Genomic DNA, 17,584 nt, shown 5'->3' with positions numbered 1-17,584 from the left:
TCTGAAGCCTAAGGGTACTACAGTCTCTCTGAGGACAGTGGTACAGACATTGAAGAAAAGCTTATGAGAAATAAACATTATCATGTCTCAGTTGCTTTGGGCCAACCACCATCAGGTAAGATCCCAAACTAAGCCACCGAGGACCTCTGGAAGAACGGAGACTTTCCACAACACACAATGACAGCAGGATGCCAAACCTGCAAAGTTCCCATCAGTTCAAGTTTTGTTGGCCCACGTTCTGTAGGAAAGACTCGTGCTCCTGGAGAGCACATATGCAAAATTTTGGGAAAAACCTACTGGGGAAGAACACAGCTCAATGTTGTGCTGCCCTATTTGTGACTGTTACATTAACACACAGTTAAGCGTGCTCACTGGGAGGAAAAAGTAGTCTTTGGTAATGTACACACTGTTAAAACAGATACAGAGAACAAAAACAAACAAAAAAAAAAGTAAAAAGATTGTCCCCAAAACAAGAATTACAAACCCACAACATCAAAAGTTAAAATTGTATTATGAAGAAATTCTCGTGTTTTGAAGACAACAGACACTCGAGCATCAATGTTCCTAATTAAAGCTTTCTGCACAGCCCACGGCTGTTACCCACAGCTCCTCCATGCAGGGCCAGGAGGCCTTTTGTCAGGGTAGTCAGCAAATCTGTACCTAAGCCCTCTGCACAGGGCTCGGCTCACTCTGCACGCTGCTGACCTGCCTCTTGGGGAAAACGTGTAGGGAAGAGACTTGTGACCACAGGGGGGAAAAGGCTGAGCCGTCACCCAGGGAGCTGCATACAAAATGGACACCAAGAGGGTGCTTGATGGAAGAGGCACTGGGTTTGTACAAAGATCCCTGCCCCAGAGCCCCCAGCAAAAGGCAGCGAGGCTGCTCCTGTGTGCCGCAGGCTGGGGGATGCTGCCACGTAGAGACACAGCCCCTGCTGCAGGGGTAAGCTTGCCTACAAAAATGGGAAATCCCTCTCCAAGTGTTTACTTAATCCAAGAGATTTTCTCCAAAGGAATGGTTCAGTCAGGGGATGGATATCACCCGACCTGTATTTGTGTTTGGAATTGCCCTGACCCAGCCTCAGGGCTTTGGACTCGGCTTTGTTGTTGTTCAAGCACGTTGTTCACCCAGGCCCACCTCTCCGGGTCCCTCTGGAGGACATCCCTTCTCACCAGTGCCACAACCACGCCACATGGCTTGGTGTCATCCCCAGACTTGCTGAGGTGACGAGAGGCGAAGGTAAAGGCATGGCTTCCCAGGCAGAGGCAGTGCTCCAGGGCACCCAGAGCAGGACCAGACGTCATGTCAGACTGTGGATGTTCCCTCAAAACCTTTTCCATGCCACCCGTGCCTCCTGCTCATTACCTGTGCGTACCAGTTCTGCGCCTAAAGGTGAAGTTAAGCCTACAGCTACTGCACAGTAACACGGCTGAGGGGAAGTTTCACAGGCTTCAGCTTGCTTCCATGTCTGCTGAAGAGTCATGCTGGAAAATCTTAAAGAAGCCATAAAACACTCCCTTCTGGAAAGAAGCCACAGGACAAATCGTTAAGCAAAATTGACTTTCTGATAGAGTTTAGGTCCCTTGGACTGGAGTGGCGGGATTTCAATTGATGTAGTAACTATGGAAGCCTTAAGTGATTTCCAGAAACTATTTCAGTCAATCACATCAAAAAAAAAAAAAAAATCAAGAAATTCATCATGTTATGCATAATTTCTCTTTACTTGCCCAAAAGCTATGTCAAGTCAAAGCTTAAGAGGAAATTAACTATGGGTATTTTTAGTATTTGTTTCCTAACCAGTCCTTTTGGTATTCTGTTTGCATAAGAAATGGAAGGTAGGAGGTTCATGTGCAGATGTTGCGCTCCATTGATATCATCTGCCATGAGACAGAAAGCAGTTTCAGCAGTCGGGAAAAAAAAAAAAAAAAAAAAAAAAAAAACAGTCTTTTGAGCAGGTTTGCCTCCAGCAGAACCTTCTTTTTTCCCACATCAGCCACCACTTCCCCTAGGCAGAACAAGTCAGGAATGGTAAAACACTTGCGTCGAAATGTGCAACTGCAGACGTGCAACTGCAAGAGTCCAACCACTTGTAATTAAGTTTTACAATACAAGTGAAAGGGTATGCCAAACTGGGGAGAGTTAGCCCTGCTGCCTTACACCTTTCAAATACAAAATTTTTGTATTTGAAAGGTGTAAGAATGGTGTAAGGTGATGAAAGGTGTAAAATTTGCAGAATGGTTTGTTTTGCATGAAGTGTATCACGGTTCTGCTCACAGATCCAAATAAGATGTAACACCACCAGCTGGGTAGATAGGGGGAGAGCAGTGAGCATCATCTACCTTGACATCAGCAAGGCTTTTGATACTGTCTCCCATGACATCCTACCAGCAAAGCTGAGAAAGTGTGGGATAGATGAGTGGACGGCAAGGTGGGTTGAGAACTGGCTGAGTGGCCGAGCTCAGAGGGTGGTGATCGGTGGAGCAGAGTCTGGCTGGAGGCCTGTGACTAGCGGTGTTCCCCAGGGGTCAGTGCTGGGTCTGGTCTTGTTCAACATCTTCATCGACGACCTTGATAAGGGAATAGTGTCTGCCCTCAGCAAGTATGTCGATGAAACCAAGCTGGGAGGAGTGGCTGACACGCCAGAAGACTGTGCTGACATTCAGCGAGACCTGGACCGGCTATAGAGATGGGCAGGAAGAAACCAAATGAGATTTAATAAGAGCAAGAGTAGAGTCCTGCACCTGGGAAGGAACAACCCGAAGTATCAGTACAGGCTGGGGGATGACCTGCTGGAGAGGAGCTCTGAGAAGAAGGACCTGGGGGTCCTGGTGAACGACAGGTTGACCATGAGCCAGCACTGTGCCCTTGTGGCCAAGAGGGCGAATGGGATCCTGGTGTGCATTAAAAGGAGCGTGGCCAGCAGGTCAAGGGAGGTGATCCTCCCCCTCTACTCTGCCCTGGTCAGGCCTCACCTGGAGTACTGTGTACAGTTCTGGGCTCCCTAGTACAAAAAGGACAGGGATCTCCTGGAAAGAGTCCAGCGGAGGGCCACAAAGATGATACGGAGCCTGGAGCATCTTCCCTATGAAGAAAGGCTGAGAGACCTGGGTCTGTTCAGCCTGGAGAAAAGAAGACTGAGAGGGGATCTCCTCAGTGTATATAAATATCTGAGGGGTGGGGGACAGAGGGATTTGGCCAACCTCTTCTCAGTGGTTTGTGGGGACAGAACAAGGGGCAGTGGCCACAAAATGGAGCCCAAGGAGTTCGGCACCAACATGCGGAAGAACTTCTTCACGGTGAGGGTGATGGAGCAGTGGGACAGGCTGCCCAGGGAGGTTGTGGAGTCTCCTCTGGAGATATTCAAGGCCCATCTGGACGCCTACCTGGGCAGCCTGCTCTGAGGAACCTGCTTTGGCAGGGGGTTGGACCCGATGATCTCAGGAGGTCCCTTCCAACCCCTGCAATTCTGTGACCTCGCACAAGCTGCAGCCAGTATCCCTGTCCAGCAGCACAAACAGATCCAGAAGCAGCCCTTAGCCTACGTCAGGTGCCTGGAGTTGGGTAGTATAAATACTCCTCCTTCTGCAAATTGCCAGGAGAAAATCCAAGAGGTATCTATTAGGCAACTTGAACTTCATTTTTAATGCAGGGCATAGCTGAACAAGGACTTCAAATCAAATGCAAGGATCCGCCAGCACTTCTGCCAGCAAGGGGGTGGTTTCTGCCCAAGAAAAGGCTCAGGATACAGACATGTCTCAGCAATGGCTTTGGTCATCATCTCCACTGAAAAAGAAAACCCACTGAAAGCAGAAATTGGTTGACTAATTTGCCTGCGTAACGTGGAGAGGAAGGGATCTCTCAGGCAAAAGGTAAGGTCTACCTGAAGTTAGAGATAGGGTCTCTCGCAGAGCTGCTGAAACACAGACATTACACTGCAGACAGGGGGAAAGAATGAAATCAGTGGGGCAAACCTGGACCCTAACACCCAGAGACTGCCAGCACCCACTCAGACACAGCAGACGAGCCCTGGACAGGCTAAGGGTTTCCACTACGAGTTGTGCAGATCAGCATCTCTTCACAGTGAAAAGCTTCAGCTAAATCCCGTCAAAATTGGAACTTGTAGCTCCAAGGAGGCAAGACTCCCGGAGACTCTTGCTCTAGCATGTTAAGCTACCCCTGAAAAAAATGTATTTAGTGTCTAGGCAGACAGAGAGATGCTAGCAAAATGAATCTCAGAAGCATCCGTGAATAGAGCCTGAGTTTTAGCTAACCAGAAGGCTATATGCCTACCAAGCAGACCAAAGCCCTAAGCCCACAGAGGGAAAAGAGCAGAGACTGGGGGAGCGTGGCAGCATGCTGCAGTGGGAGATGGATTGGCAATGCAGGAGGAAACCCTCTCCTCTCTGGAGATTTCAATTCCTAATGAAACATGAAAGGGCAGAGACATGACAGCATAAAAGCAGCACCTCTTTTGTGGCTGGTAAATACTGACCGGGCACGGCGGAGCCCCCCAGGCGCTCGTGTCTAGTTCCAGCAGTGCATCAGAGGGATTTTGATAGTCTCTAAGCCGCTGCTCCCATCCCTAACACATACAGCGTGTATTAATGTATTTTATACATTTTCTTTGGCTTGTTTAATGGAAACAGAGGCTTTCCATGAACAGGCTGGTCGAGCCAAAGCTCACAAATACCTTGCTACGCTGTCTATGCACTCCTCTCTCACTTCCCTGTTCCAAGCCCTCAAAAAAGAGCATTTAAGCGATGTTTTTTTTCCCACTTGGCTCACATGTAAGGTGAGCTGATCTGTGCTGTGAAGTTCTATATTGGTTCCTCTTATTTTTTTCAGCGACCAAAAAGGGAAGGAATAGAAAACAGCCTCTTTAAATGAAATATGCCCTTGTCAAAACAATTTAACAAATGGAAAAGGCATGTCCATTATGCTGGTTTTCCAGAAGTTCGTCAACCTCGCTGTTAAATGTTAGCACGTAAGAAAAATTACTCTATTTGTTCTTTATGGTTTGTTCCTGAGATCAAAGTGCTGCGAGCTGGAGGGTGTTTGACATCCAAGAAACACTCGTTGCTGCAATATTGTCTGTAGTGTCTTTTGTTAGTTTTGTTTCTTTATAAGGCTTTAAAGAACAGCAGTCAACACTTGCAGCACATTGGCATCCCATCAAATGCCAAACTCGTCCTTTTAGAGCGCATGGGAGGAGAATATTTTTATGGCTCTTATTATGGTTTTCTCCTTTCATTAGGTCCTCTGATAGAAGTAGCTGGAAAGTGTCTTGCATCCCAATCTCCTTTCACTTGCAAGAGATTGGTCCAACAGTGAAGTCAACACTATTCATCCTTTATTTAAGAGGAGTTAGAGCCTTATATAGATAAACCCAGCAGTTTGTTTTAGACAAATATATAAATCATGAGGAATTTTTTTTTTTTGAAAAAAAAAAAAAAAGTTTGTTGTTCAACAGATTTTTTTCAGTAGTTTTTATTTAGCTCCTATCAGATGGTGGATGATATTCAAAGGGCTGGAAACGTATGTCAGTAATAAAAACAGCTTTATTTAACCAAACCAATTCAACTGAGTGAATTAGCATGCAGAGATGGTTTGAATAGAAACATTTTAACACCTATGGCTCAATTTTAGAAACGCAGAGTTTCAGTCGAGTTCAGTAAGCTAAGCTAATATGATTTAAAAAGCAGCTGCTTCAAACCCCACATCAAGATAAGGATGGAAAATTTGTTTGCTGTTGGGAGGTAACCAGAGTTACAAGCACATCCTGCTATCTGCAAGTAATTATTCAAGTGCAAATAGACTCTCTACTAAATACATGTATCTTGAGGAAAAAAAAAAAAAACAACGTTTCTCCAGAAGATGGCATTTTTTGCAAAACGATGAAGTAAACCACAACTGGTATCCCAATTTTGATCGGATATAAGCCTACTTTCCTGTTAACAAAAAACACCCCCATAAGTCTATTTTAAGTGACACTAAAACTTAGGATGTCTATGTTTAAATCCTATTTGAGACGTACTTGTTACAGTATTTTTGAAATGTGTGCAATTAAAAAAAAAAATGACATCTGCAGACCGTAACAGCCATAAACCTAGGATGATCACCTGGCTCAGAGTCTGATCCCTGGCTCCCAGGAGCAGCTTTGCTTTAGATAATCTTTTATAAACTTACCGAGTTTCATCTTCACTTCTGCTACATCTTGCACCCCCTACTGCTGCCATGCAGTGTGTGTTCAGAGTTTGACTGCTTTCATAGTCAAAAGCTCATTTCTTAACCCTAACCTAAATGCAGTCCTCACCAGTTTATGCCCCTCTGTTCCTCTGCCAACACAGGCCTTCAGTATAAAAAGTTACTTTCTGCCATGATGTATTTAGAGAAAAATATATATCTATACATACACATGCTCCCAGGTTTTCCCTTGCTAAGTCAAGCAAGCCTACTTTTTCTATCCTTTGCTTGTAAAACCACCCATCCATTCCCCTGATTATCCCAATACCCTTGGCTAGGCAAGCTTCAGTTTCAGGTCATCTGTCTCGAATACTAATGAAAACCATACATAGGGTCTTAAACAAGGTCTTGTTAATGAACACTGTATGATGTCAGTAGTATTTCCCTATCTGGACATACTGTTCCAGAGACATCCTAGGATTGCATTCACCTCTTGCACATCTTCAGAGCTGAGTCAGCTCATGAGTGTTTCTCTGTCATTCCCAGACCTCCCAGCTTCAAGCAGCAGGTGTCAGTAATAGCCCCCAAATGCACAACGTTATCCTCTGTGCTCATCAGTTTGATCCCAGTTGTAGCCCTCATTCTGTGTGTGATCCCAACCCCCTTTCATGCTGATGAGTCCCAGCTTTGTGTCATCAGCACATCCTTGATTAGAGACTTGGGAAGAAGCACTTCCCCAGGGTGAACTCCCCAGAACATAATTAACAAATCAATTATTCTGAGCATTGGGTACAACCTGCCCTAAATAACTTTCATATCTATGAGAAAGCCTTGTCTCTGCTCCAAGGAGTGAAAAAGACAGATGGGTAAACTCAAGTTGGGAGGAGATGCAGAGTGTACAACCAGCATAATTACATTGCCTCTTCTGTGGGACACCAACAGCAAGTTTCCCTAGACATAGCTCAGTGGAGGTGAATATAACAAGAACGACTTCAGTGGGACAAAGGACAGAGCTGCCATACATTCAAAGATAGATAGTCCACATTTTAGAAGCAGCGTGGATGATGGTATGGCCAAGTTTGTGCAGAAAGATAACAAAACAGCAAATTAATTTGATAGAACAAGTAATCTAAATGACAAAGACACTGATTATTTCTAGCAAAAGCCTTTCTGCATTGAGGGAAGACAATGCAGAATCCAGGAAGGTGCAAGGGCAGGGGGGGATCTCCCCACCAGGAAAGGTGCAGATTCACTTATAGTGATACAGAGAAGTTAAAACAGTATCTTTAACTGTAAGGTTCAAGAGAAAAAGATGGAAATTAGATGTGTTAAGAAGGAAATCTGTTTCTGTAAGAATAAAAACTCTCCAGTTGGGAAACTCCTGGGAACAGAAATTTTCAGGGGGAGGAAACCAATGACATTTTAGAGCAAATAACAAACAGAGCAAGTTTTACTCCACCAAAAAGCAGTTTTTCCTTTAAAGTCAACCTATCTTCTCCTAACCTCTTCCTATTGTAGTAAAGAAATTCTTCATCCAGCAGAAACTATTCCCACCTTACAATGTGTTTAAGAATGATGTCAAACATATTACACCATGCTGAGATTACTGATGTTAAGTCATCCAATAATCGATTACATTTGAGGCATACTGTCAGCTCATCTGCCCAAAAAAAAAAAAAAAACACTCTGATTTACTAAACATGCTTGTCATTTTCCTTCAAACAGAATCCCCAAAACACTCTCACATTTTAAAATTGCTTACTAGAGCAATGACAGAGACTTTTGCATGAAAGCCAACAAGCACCATAGGCCTACAATGCTCTCTTAAATAAAGAGCAGACAAACAACAGAGGAGTCCCCGGACTGCTGTGGGGCCCCAGTCATGCAGCTGAACACTGTAGAGCTCAGCAACGTATCCAAGCTCTTACTGGGCTAGAGCTTGCTACAGGGATGTACTCACACTGGATGCAAAGAGACTGCTCTCTCCTCCTCCCAAAGGATAACCAATTCCCATTCAAAAACACATCAATACCAAGAGTGGAAATAAACAGAAACAGAATAGATCCCTTTTGAGTAATTTGCCTAGTAATTATGAACTTAAAGCATATAAATTGCTTTCCAGGTGGCAGCATTCTACAGTCAAATGAAGAAAAATCACAATGATCTTCCTTTTCTGTTACTAAATACTAAACTCAACTCATTTGGATGGACAAAAGCAAGTACTTACAGAGATTAAACAACTCTCTCAGATAATTGCATGCAGTATCTATTTGAACATACACTTTTTAGCTCTCTATATAAATTTTCTTAGGTTTTAATTAAATCTTCAACATAATATGATGCATAATGAAGTATAATACATAAATGTTATTGAATTTAATCCTTTATACAGGTGCACATATTTCTATACGTATAAACACATTTTAGGAGAAATTTGTAATACACTTCGACCATTCTGCATTTTTACAGTGTCATTACGGATAAATTACAAGATGCTGAAAGATTGAATGAAAAAGTTCATATTCTACAGCTCTCAGAGGTGTTAAGAACAAGAGTCAGGAAATGAGTTAACAAAAGCCCACTCTAACATTTGAACACTAGTAATAGCAGCACATAATACTTCAAGTAAAAAGAAATATGAGAACACAAGTAATAACAAGTAATATTTAATAATAAATTTACAAAAATATAATAACATGAACAATTTTAGAACTTGTGTTTCATGAAATATCACAACTATAGTGTGAAACTCACTACCCATTGGTTTTCAAAATGCTGAGCAAGACAAAGGAGAGGAAACTTATAGTGGTTTCTCAGAGGGCAATATTTCATCTAGAATATACAGCCATCTCGGCAAAATCTTTATTTCACCTTACCAGAGAGAATATTGCTCATTAGCAGGTCCCTGTATGCTACTTAAAGACCCCTTCTGCCTCCATTTTGCAGGTGAACAGCATGAATTTATTTTTCATACGCTATGAAGCTCCTCACAACTGGCTGAAATTCACAAAGTCATCCCACCTCTGCCCAGATAGCACAGCCTGGACTGTCCAGCTGCAGCCAAAGAACCCACTGCTCCTGTTTCTGTTATCTCTGGTCTATCTCAAACAGGCTGCTGCAGTCCAGCAGAGCTTACTATATTAATTGCCAAATTTTTCCTAACTTTCATCAGTTAACATCAAAGCATTAGACACATCTAAAACATGTCTGCTGTGATAGCTTAAAGAAAGTATCTCAAACACCGTTCACTGTATTTCTTGAACCACCACCCTGCCTAACATATCTCACGTGCCTACATTTTCATCTTGGACTGCATCTGACCAATCATATTGACCAGCATCCATGGCAATCCTCTTCTCAAACCCATTCCACATCACCACAAATGGAAGAACAAACCACAGGTATACAGGAGATTGAGAGCTACTCAAACATAAAAAGGCAATTCAAAGAGGATTCCCTCCAAAATATCATGTAAGCATACATGAGAATTATCAAATGTCAAATAACAGATTCAGGTAAAGTGAAAGAAATCCTGGCATTTGTGTAACATCATGCTCACCAAACAATATTCCAGTAGCTAAATCTTTTTTTTTTTTCTCCTGTACAGTTAAGTGTTAAAAACAGATAGAAATAAAATAAGGAAAAAATAATTTATTAGTGATTTGAAAATAATTCATGTCCAGAATTCACCATTACACTCATCTAGTCCGACTTCTACACACAGCACTGTACTGAATTGCACAGAGTAACTCCAGAATTTAATCAATATCTTTAAAAGACTCCTCAGAAGCCTTACAGCCTGAAAGGTCTAAGCAGCACATCAAACAAAGCCATTAGATTTCCCTGATTGCAATTACAACCAACTCCGGCAAATTTTATCTGCAAACAGCCACTTTTAAAGAAAAAAGAAATGCAAAGCTAATGATCTGAATCCCATTCACTGATGTATGACTTGCAGTTTCATTCAGAACTTAAAGACTGATAAACAGTCACAAGTTACAAATTTCAGATCTTTTGGTGAATGCCTACCTTTATTCTTTTTTTCTTCTCCTTCTCTGCCTTTTCATGAATCCGTATTCAAAAGTGACACATTTGTTCAGTTCAGGGAGATTCTTCTCTCTGGAGGGGAAATAATTTTTATCAGTAAGACTCCCTGGTGATCAGGTAGACTTGGAACTGCTGTTAATCAGCCTTTTTGACATGGTAGCTTGAATAGCACTTCCCATGATGCTTTGTGTGTCTACCTTAATTCTTTCCTTTTGAACTCACCATGACTTATAGGTGTCTTTTTTTCCTTTTGTGTGTCTGAAGTTATCCCTCTATTAACTTTAATTGGAAAGGTACCTTTTGTTCCCCTAGAGTAGTCATATACTAACCACTGAACTCCCTAGGCTCAAATTTCTGGGGTAGCAAGAGTTCAGTTTTCTGGTAACTCAAAAAAAATTTCCTAGTGAAAGATTCAAGGCTTTTATTATTGCTAATAAAATAAGTGATATTTACTCTAAAGATGAACTGTTGCATCCATTTGTATCAGGAAATATAGACACTGCTGGTGCATGTCGCAATGAGTTCAAAAGAAAAGAACTAAGGGCAGCCAAACACACAAGAGCATCACAGAACCCTGACCTTCGCCATCCACAAACTGCAATACAATGGGTGCTGCTAAAAATTAAAAAAAAAAAAAAAAAAAAAAAAGCCATTTTCTAAGTCACTGAGGAAAATAAAAGCTGTTTCATAACAGCAGTAGAGAGAACAAAGCTTTGTTTCCTACAGACTTAGACCTTCTCCCAAACTTCACCACCTGCCCTCATGATACTACTGCCAGCAAGAGGCAGGACACACTCCAGCTAGTCTGCACCCCTTTACACCCCAATTAGCCAAGCAGGACACAGCCAGGTAGTTACCAACCATAACATCCCCTCTCCACATGCAACTGCTCTCACAAAATTTGTCAGAGCTTTTGAGATTGCTGCTGTGCTTCTAGGTCTAGAGGAAACTGCACAGAGGCCCCAGAATTTTCTTTGAAGGGGAAGGCAGACGCATGCTTTGGGCATATTTCTTCAAGAAACCTAAGATATCCTTATGCATTTTGTTTCACATTGAAAAACTTTCATGGAGGCTACTGGCACCATGTTTACAATAGGTTACACACACATGTATGAGACAATCAAATTCACTCTGTTCAGTACAAGCTCTCTTCATATCTTTCACTAGTGACAGGAAGAAATTAACATGTACTGTATACTTCCTAATGTGTACTGAAGCCTCCTTTCTCAGCTACAATGATGTAAATCATTTATCTGACCTCCTCATCAGCAGCCAGATAAGGTACAAGCAGATGTGACCAAGATTTCTACATGCAGTGCTGACCAGATTAAAAGTACAACCATACCTTTAATAATAAAGTGCTTTCCTCTTCAGTCTCCAGCCAACCACAGTCTGAAATGCAGGTAAAATTTTATCAGGTTTGCAAACAGCCTAATTCAGTCTATGAAACTACCTGTGCTTCCTTATTTCTGACTACCTGATTTCTCCCCTCTCCCTTTCTAGCATTGGTCATTACACACTCAGGAGGTTGGACCCTCCTAAGAATCAAAGGCCCAAATTGTCCTTTGCCAAAGAGCTACCAGGCCAGGCCACAGGACAGGCCTAAAAATTGCATCCCATCAAGTTTGCGGCAGCAGAGCCAGTGAGATTGCAGCAAGCCACGTTAGTTTTTTGAAGCCACGCATCCAGGACACTGCGGGGCACCCCTCAGGTGAAGCAGGCCTGTTGCATGTGTGTCAGTTTGGGGTCCCTGCAGACTGAAAAATAGAGGAAGTTTCCCTTTATTCACCTGAATTACAGCCCAGGCAGCTGTTTCTCCCCCAGAATCACCTCAACCCCGACCCTCAAGGGACACCCTAGGAGTAAAGACTGCTGCAGACTCCCCACCCCAACAGCAGCGCTGGCCAACCCCATGCAACCCCAACACTTCCCGTCCCTGATCCCCCACACTCAGTCTCATCCCCATGGAAGACAGCATGGCCACTGGTGTTACCTCAGCACGGGGCTGGGGAGCAGGGCTGCAGTCACCCCCAGCAGCTCCTCTGTGCCGCCCCTTCCTCCTCACAGCCTGGGCTCTCCAGGGGCTGCAGGGCAAGCTCTGCTGGGCGCCTGGAGCACCTCCTGCCCCGGCTGCTCGCAGGGCTGCTTCTTGCACTCCTTTCCTCGCTGAGCTCTGCTGCTGTCTGTGAGAAACCCACCCATGGCCAAGGGACTCAGCTGGGCCCTGTGATGGGGCTGTGGGGGGCCAGCATGGAGCAGCCCTGACCTCACCGGCACAGACACCTGTGCCTAACTGAGGAGCCCAGCTAGGGACTGTGAGGGAGATAGAAGCAAGAACAGGGCTGCTGGGACACAGCAGGTGATTTTTGAGCCAGTTACACACATGTGGAAGCAATAACTGCTGAGGAGCAATGCCCCTACCCATGTCTTTTTCAGGGTCCTGGTAGCATGGGCCATCAGCAGCATGTGAGGGAGGTACCAGCTGCCTGGGCAGCACCAGTCACAGGCGGTGTGGGAGCTCACCAGCACCCAGGCTGGCTGCTGGGAGAAGTGGTTAGCCTGCTGAAAGCAAGGCTTTAAATTTCTTAGAATCAGCGTGTATTTCCCTTCTTTCCTACCCAAAAAGGCATTGTGAACAGAACTTTCCTTACCGTGTAAACAAATTAATTTTGAGGAAAAAAAATAAACACTGTGGCTTTCCCCACTATGATTCAGCTCATTGGGGAAGTTTCTGGGAAAATGGCCTTGCAAGAATTTCAGTGTTCAGGACAAAAGTAACAAACAGTCATCAAAAGCAAATAAAAATGATTATCGAGCTAAAAGGAGATGCTCCAAGTCACCGTGGCACCAGCAGCCCTCTCTGCAGGGGCGGCAGGCTCGTCTTCACCCTGTGGATTGCCAAATCGCTTCCATCCCAAGCTGAGACACCCCGTAAATGAGACACCTCTGACAGGCACAGGAAAGGGAGGGCAGGGTGGGAAGCATCTCCTTTGGCCCCCAAGAGCAACCACATGAGCAAAAGAAGGGCTGTGGAGAGGGTAGAAATAGTCTTTCCTATGTGCTGCTCTGGGGGAAATCGAGCTCTTCCATTAGGAGAGGCAGAGAAGCAGGCCCGTACCAGAGGTTTTTGCTACAGGACCTGTGCTATCAGGCCCTGCCTTTATAGCTGCCATATGCAGCTCTGCCCTGCACCAGCCAGCTTCTTGGGTGCCACAGGTCAGCACATTGGTCGCAAGCAAGGTGCCAAAGCAAAGGTGACTGCAAGAGGGAAATCCTCTAGAGAAAAGGCACAGGTGATCTCCCAGGTACAAAAATGGCAGAGCTCTGCAGGCTGCTCTGCAGTGCCCAGCCCCTCTAGCCCCACAGCCTCTGCCTTTGAAACAGTCTGATGACTGATTACGGGAATCTCCCTTATGCAATCCCCTAAAATATGACATCTCAATCCTACCCCCATTCCTTTTTCAAAGTAAGAAATGTTTTTCCTGGCCTAATATGTTTATCAGTTAGAGTCTGAGCTAGTTATCAGTACGGGTTTGCGGTATGGAGCCTAGAATGGTTAGATTATTATCACGTCTTATGAAAATCAGACACAGCTTACTCTTGTAGCTGTATATTACAAGGGAAATATGTATAGAGAGATTGGTTCTCCTTAGATTGATATCGCTGAATTGATGCTGTATGAGGCACAACTGCTTAAAAGGTTATAACTGATGTAATTTTTGCCATTACAGGTAATTTATGGCTCCTGTGTGTCTGACTTGTCAAATCTTCTTAGAGAGATCAAACAGGGTCTGTTTGTCATATGCATTTATCTAACACTTGTTTCTCTGCAAGCTTCAAAACGCAATAGTTATTCTTTGCTTGGGTGTCAATTTTCTCGTGTACATCTTGCCTCTTGGTCCTTGTAAATGTCCTCCTAATGCAAACTGCAGAGGTGCTTCAGCAGCAAATATGGGCAACACCTACCTCTACTGCCAGCATTTTTAAGAGAGTTTTTTTTTTTTTTTTTTTTTTTTTTCCAAAGAAGGGCTCCAGTCATTCAGATAGGTCTGACTGCAGTGGAAGTTCTGCACACAGATGTCTTAAAGCTCCAGCTATGCCTCAAACCATGCATGCTACATTGTTTGTTTTCCCCTCAACTTTGCATAACACTGAACCAATCTCTGCTGCTGTGAAAACAAAACAAAACAAAACAAAACAAAACAAAACAAAACAAAAAAGTTCTGGAGATCAAAATACACACCCAGTTTGGGAAGGGAGCAATAATACACTCATATCTGTGTATTACAAACAAGAATTACATCCTCACCCCTCCACTTCACCACAAGGCGATGAGTTCAGCCCAGCTGTAATGTCCTGTCAGGTTGCAGACTTCTTTCTCATCTCACCTTGCTGGAAGTCATATTCTTCTGTATGCACTCAAGGCTAAACTCACAATAAAGGACACTGGAAGTTGTGCTGCTTTAGTTTACTGTGTGCAGACTACACGGTGTGCTGAGCAGGCGTAAGGGCAGACAGGCAAGCACAGGAGGAGTCGAAGGCAAAGCCCACGGGGCGCAGCAGAGTTCAGCAGTACGGTGAGTTTAGCACCATGTAGCCTCTCTACATGGGCACACAGGGTGCTTGCTGGTGGGGAAAGGACCCACAGAGCAAAAGAAGAGCCCTGATGTCCTGCTTTCCTTGCAGCAAGGCAGTACAACCTGCTCTGCAGTCCAGTTTATATGCAACACACTGCATGTGAGTACTGTAAAAGGCAAGGAGCCCAACAGCATGCAGACACATTCACATTTATGGACTTTCTACCCACTCGGCTGTCAAAAAGCTGCATTTCTCAATGGCTATGAAGTGTGAAGTGTCTGGAAACAGAGTGCTCTGGCAAGGAAAAAACTTTACAGAAGAGCTTGGCCAGTTTAACTCTACATTAGGTTTTACCTTCCCATCAACTATGAAATGACAGGACATATTTAAGCAGGCAGTATGATAGGAACCCCAGAGAGAAACTAGTAAAAAATAATATAATTAAAAGAACTATACTTTGCTGAAAGTTAAATCCTCTGCATAAGTTAATTGAATCAGGTACCTCCACTGATATATCTTCAGTAGCAGGGTCTAAAGTATAGAAGATTTGTGCAGCAAATAGGAAATAGCCTGAAAAAGTACAAACAAGCTTTGTGTGCACAACAGAATTTCAACTGCCAACACACCCAAAATCTGGGGTTCTTAAGATCCAAGGCTTTGGCCCAACAAAATGTGAGAATAATATGCATTTGAGAAATGCTGTTTCAGAAACATCCGATGCCCAGAAAAATTGTCCCAGAAAAATCAGGGAAAATGTTGGTGTTGCTGATTGTTTGAAATGGCTTTAATGTAAGGTAGAATTAAAGACTGACAATCAAACATAGCAATAAACTGTAAATTCCATCCACATGTTACAAATAATTTACATACCTGACTACAGGAACTACAGAAGTATGTTAGTTGCAAAGCAACACTAAACCTCATAATTAATATCACTGATACCCTTCTGGAAATATGAACCAACTCTGTGGACGTTTTCCATCCACATCTTTGTTTTTTTAGATTATTTGAAAAAACACAAGTATATTTATTCAAAATTCATGAAAAGCCTAATAAGTTTTATAATAAATGATTTGATTCTTCACAGATTAATTTTAGCACTGATTTATTTTACCACACTCAAAATAGAAATTTGAGATAGAAATCTATTTCTATCTCAAATATTATTCAAGCTGCCTCAGGAGCTGCCACTCCAAAAGAAAGTTTCTTTCTTCATCTCTTTCCTTCTTCCTTTCCCCCCTCTCTTTCCCCACCTCTTTCCTTCTCCCCCAGTGCCTTACTTGAGATCTGTATTTTTTTTCTGCCCTGGGCTCTATCCTACAGCAATCCAGAATGGCGTATGAGAATCTGAGTACTGAAACAATGTTTTTGACAATATGTATTAGCATTCTGTCACTTGCCTCTAGGTGAAATTTCTACATGCTTCAGACTATAGAAAATACTAGGAAACTTAGACACTGAATCAGAAAACATCTAAACTTCTCGGAAACCATTTCTGTACTGTTAGCAGAAGAAGACTCAAGGCAGAAATACCTGAAGAATCACCTACAAACTAGAAAGGAGCAATAAGGTTGATTGAGTTTATGAAAAAGGAAGGATATCATCCTTCCTCTGGACATATTAGCCCATTCAAATAAACAAAAGACAAAAGTAACAGAAAAGAACAGGTGCAAAAATCATGGTTTTGAGACTTATTAGTTAAGACATCAAAAATGCAAAAAGAGTATAAAATATTTTCACTGCCTATATCTGCATGATGCCAACCTCTACAGTAAAGCAGAAAAGCAAGAAAGCAAGCAAGCAAGCAAGCAAGCAAGAAAAAAAAAAAAAAAAAAAAAAAAAAAGCAGACAGACAAGAAAGACTTGCTCATTTATGAGCATAACTACAACCTCACTGATAATATCAACACTTGCTGGAAACAATCTCCTAATGGGAAAGTGAAAAAATGTGGTTTATAAAAACATACTGAGGAAGGAGCTAGTGCTCTCATTTAGATAGAATTGATTAAAGAAAATCCATGTGTTAGGCCAGACAGACTTGACCACTGTAGATAGTTGAGCACAACAGTCCTGTATGATGGACTCCTACATACAACAGAAATACCAAGTAGGTATGATACAGCTGATAGTGCTTACTTTAATTGACAGCATTAAGTTCAGAAAAATCATTTTACTGACAGGTTTTCACTCCAGAGAACTAAGGATTGTGGGCTACCTGTAATCTTGTGATTGGGTTCTGTGCTGGTTTATGTTCTGGGTATCACAGCCAGAAAGCCTCTTACATTTTGCAGACATCAATTATACAAAATACTGACAGAGAGCCTTAGTAGCGTGGGACATTAGTGTGGTATATTTCGGATAGCAACACCTTCACAAGCAGAAAACAGTTGTCCTTATTACCATTTTTTGGTTGGTTGTTTTTGTTTACCCCTGATACGTTTACAACTTCTTCATAGACGGGCATGCCAGAAAATTTACTCTCTTCTATCCCTTCTACAATTTTCAGAAACACTTTGCACTCTATTACTGCTATAAACCTTTTAGAAACTGAACTTTAACTTAGGCAGTGGATATAGTGGAATTTCAGCTGCCTTATTCATTAGTAATGGCAAGAGCTCGTTTTCACTAAAAACATCTTTGACAATTAAATATATTGGAAAAATATACCTACCTTCCTGTAAAATATTACTTTTTAAAAAAAACATTTCCATGAATTAATCCATCTGTGAGGGTTAGAGACCTTACTTTGAAGGCACTTTTGTTTTAAATTGGGAGC

At 42.7% G+C, this 17,584-nt stretch overlaps 1 long non-coding RNA gene across 2 annotated transcripts in view; it reads right to left on the bottom strand.

The window, feature by feature from the left end:
• The window catches only part of LOC311431838, a 157,155-nt gene extending 144,606 nt beyond the window's left edge, over window positions 1–12,549 (bottom strand). For both annotated transcript variants that reach the window (XR_014689665.1, XR_014689666.1), the window contains exons 1-3: window positions 12,224–12,549; window positions 11,576–11,622; window positions 10,213–10,302 (exon numbers count right to left, since the gene is read on the bottom strand). This is a non-coding gene — a long non-coding RNA (uncharacterized lncRNA). The remainder of the gene's footprint in view (window positions 1–10,212; window positions 10,303–11,575; window positions 11,623–12,223) is intronic.
• Window positions 12,550–17,584: the final 5,035 nt, after the last annotated feature.

The sequence above is a fragment of the Aythya ferina genome (genome assembly GCF_964211825.1).
Source record: "Aythya ferina genome assembly, chromosome: 2".
Lineage (NCBI taxonomy): Eukaryota > Metazoa > Chordata > Aves > Anseriformes > Anatidae > Aythya > Aythya ferina.
This window is presented reverse-complemented; position numbering and strand designations above follow the sequence as displayed.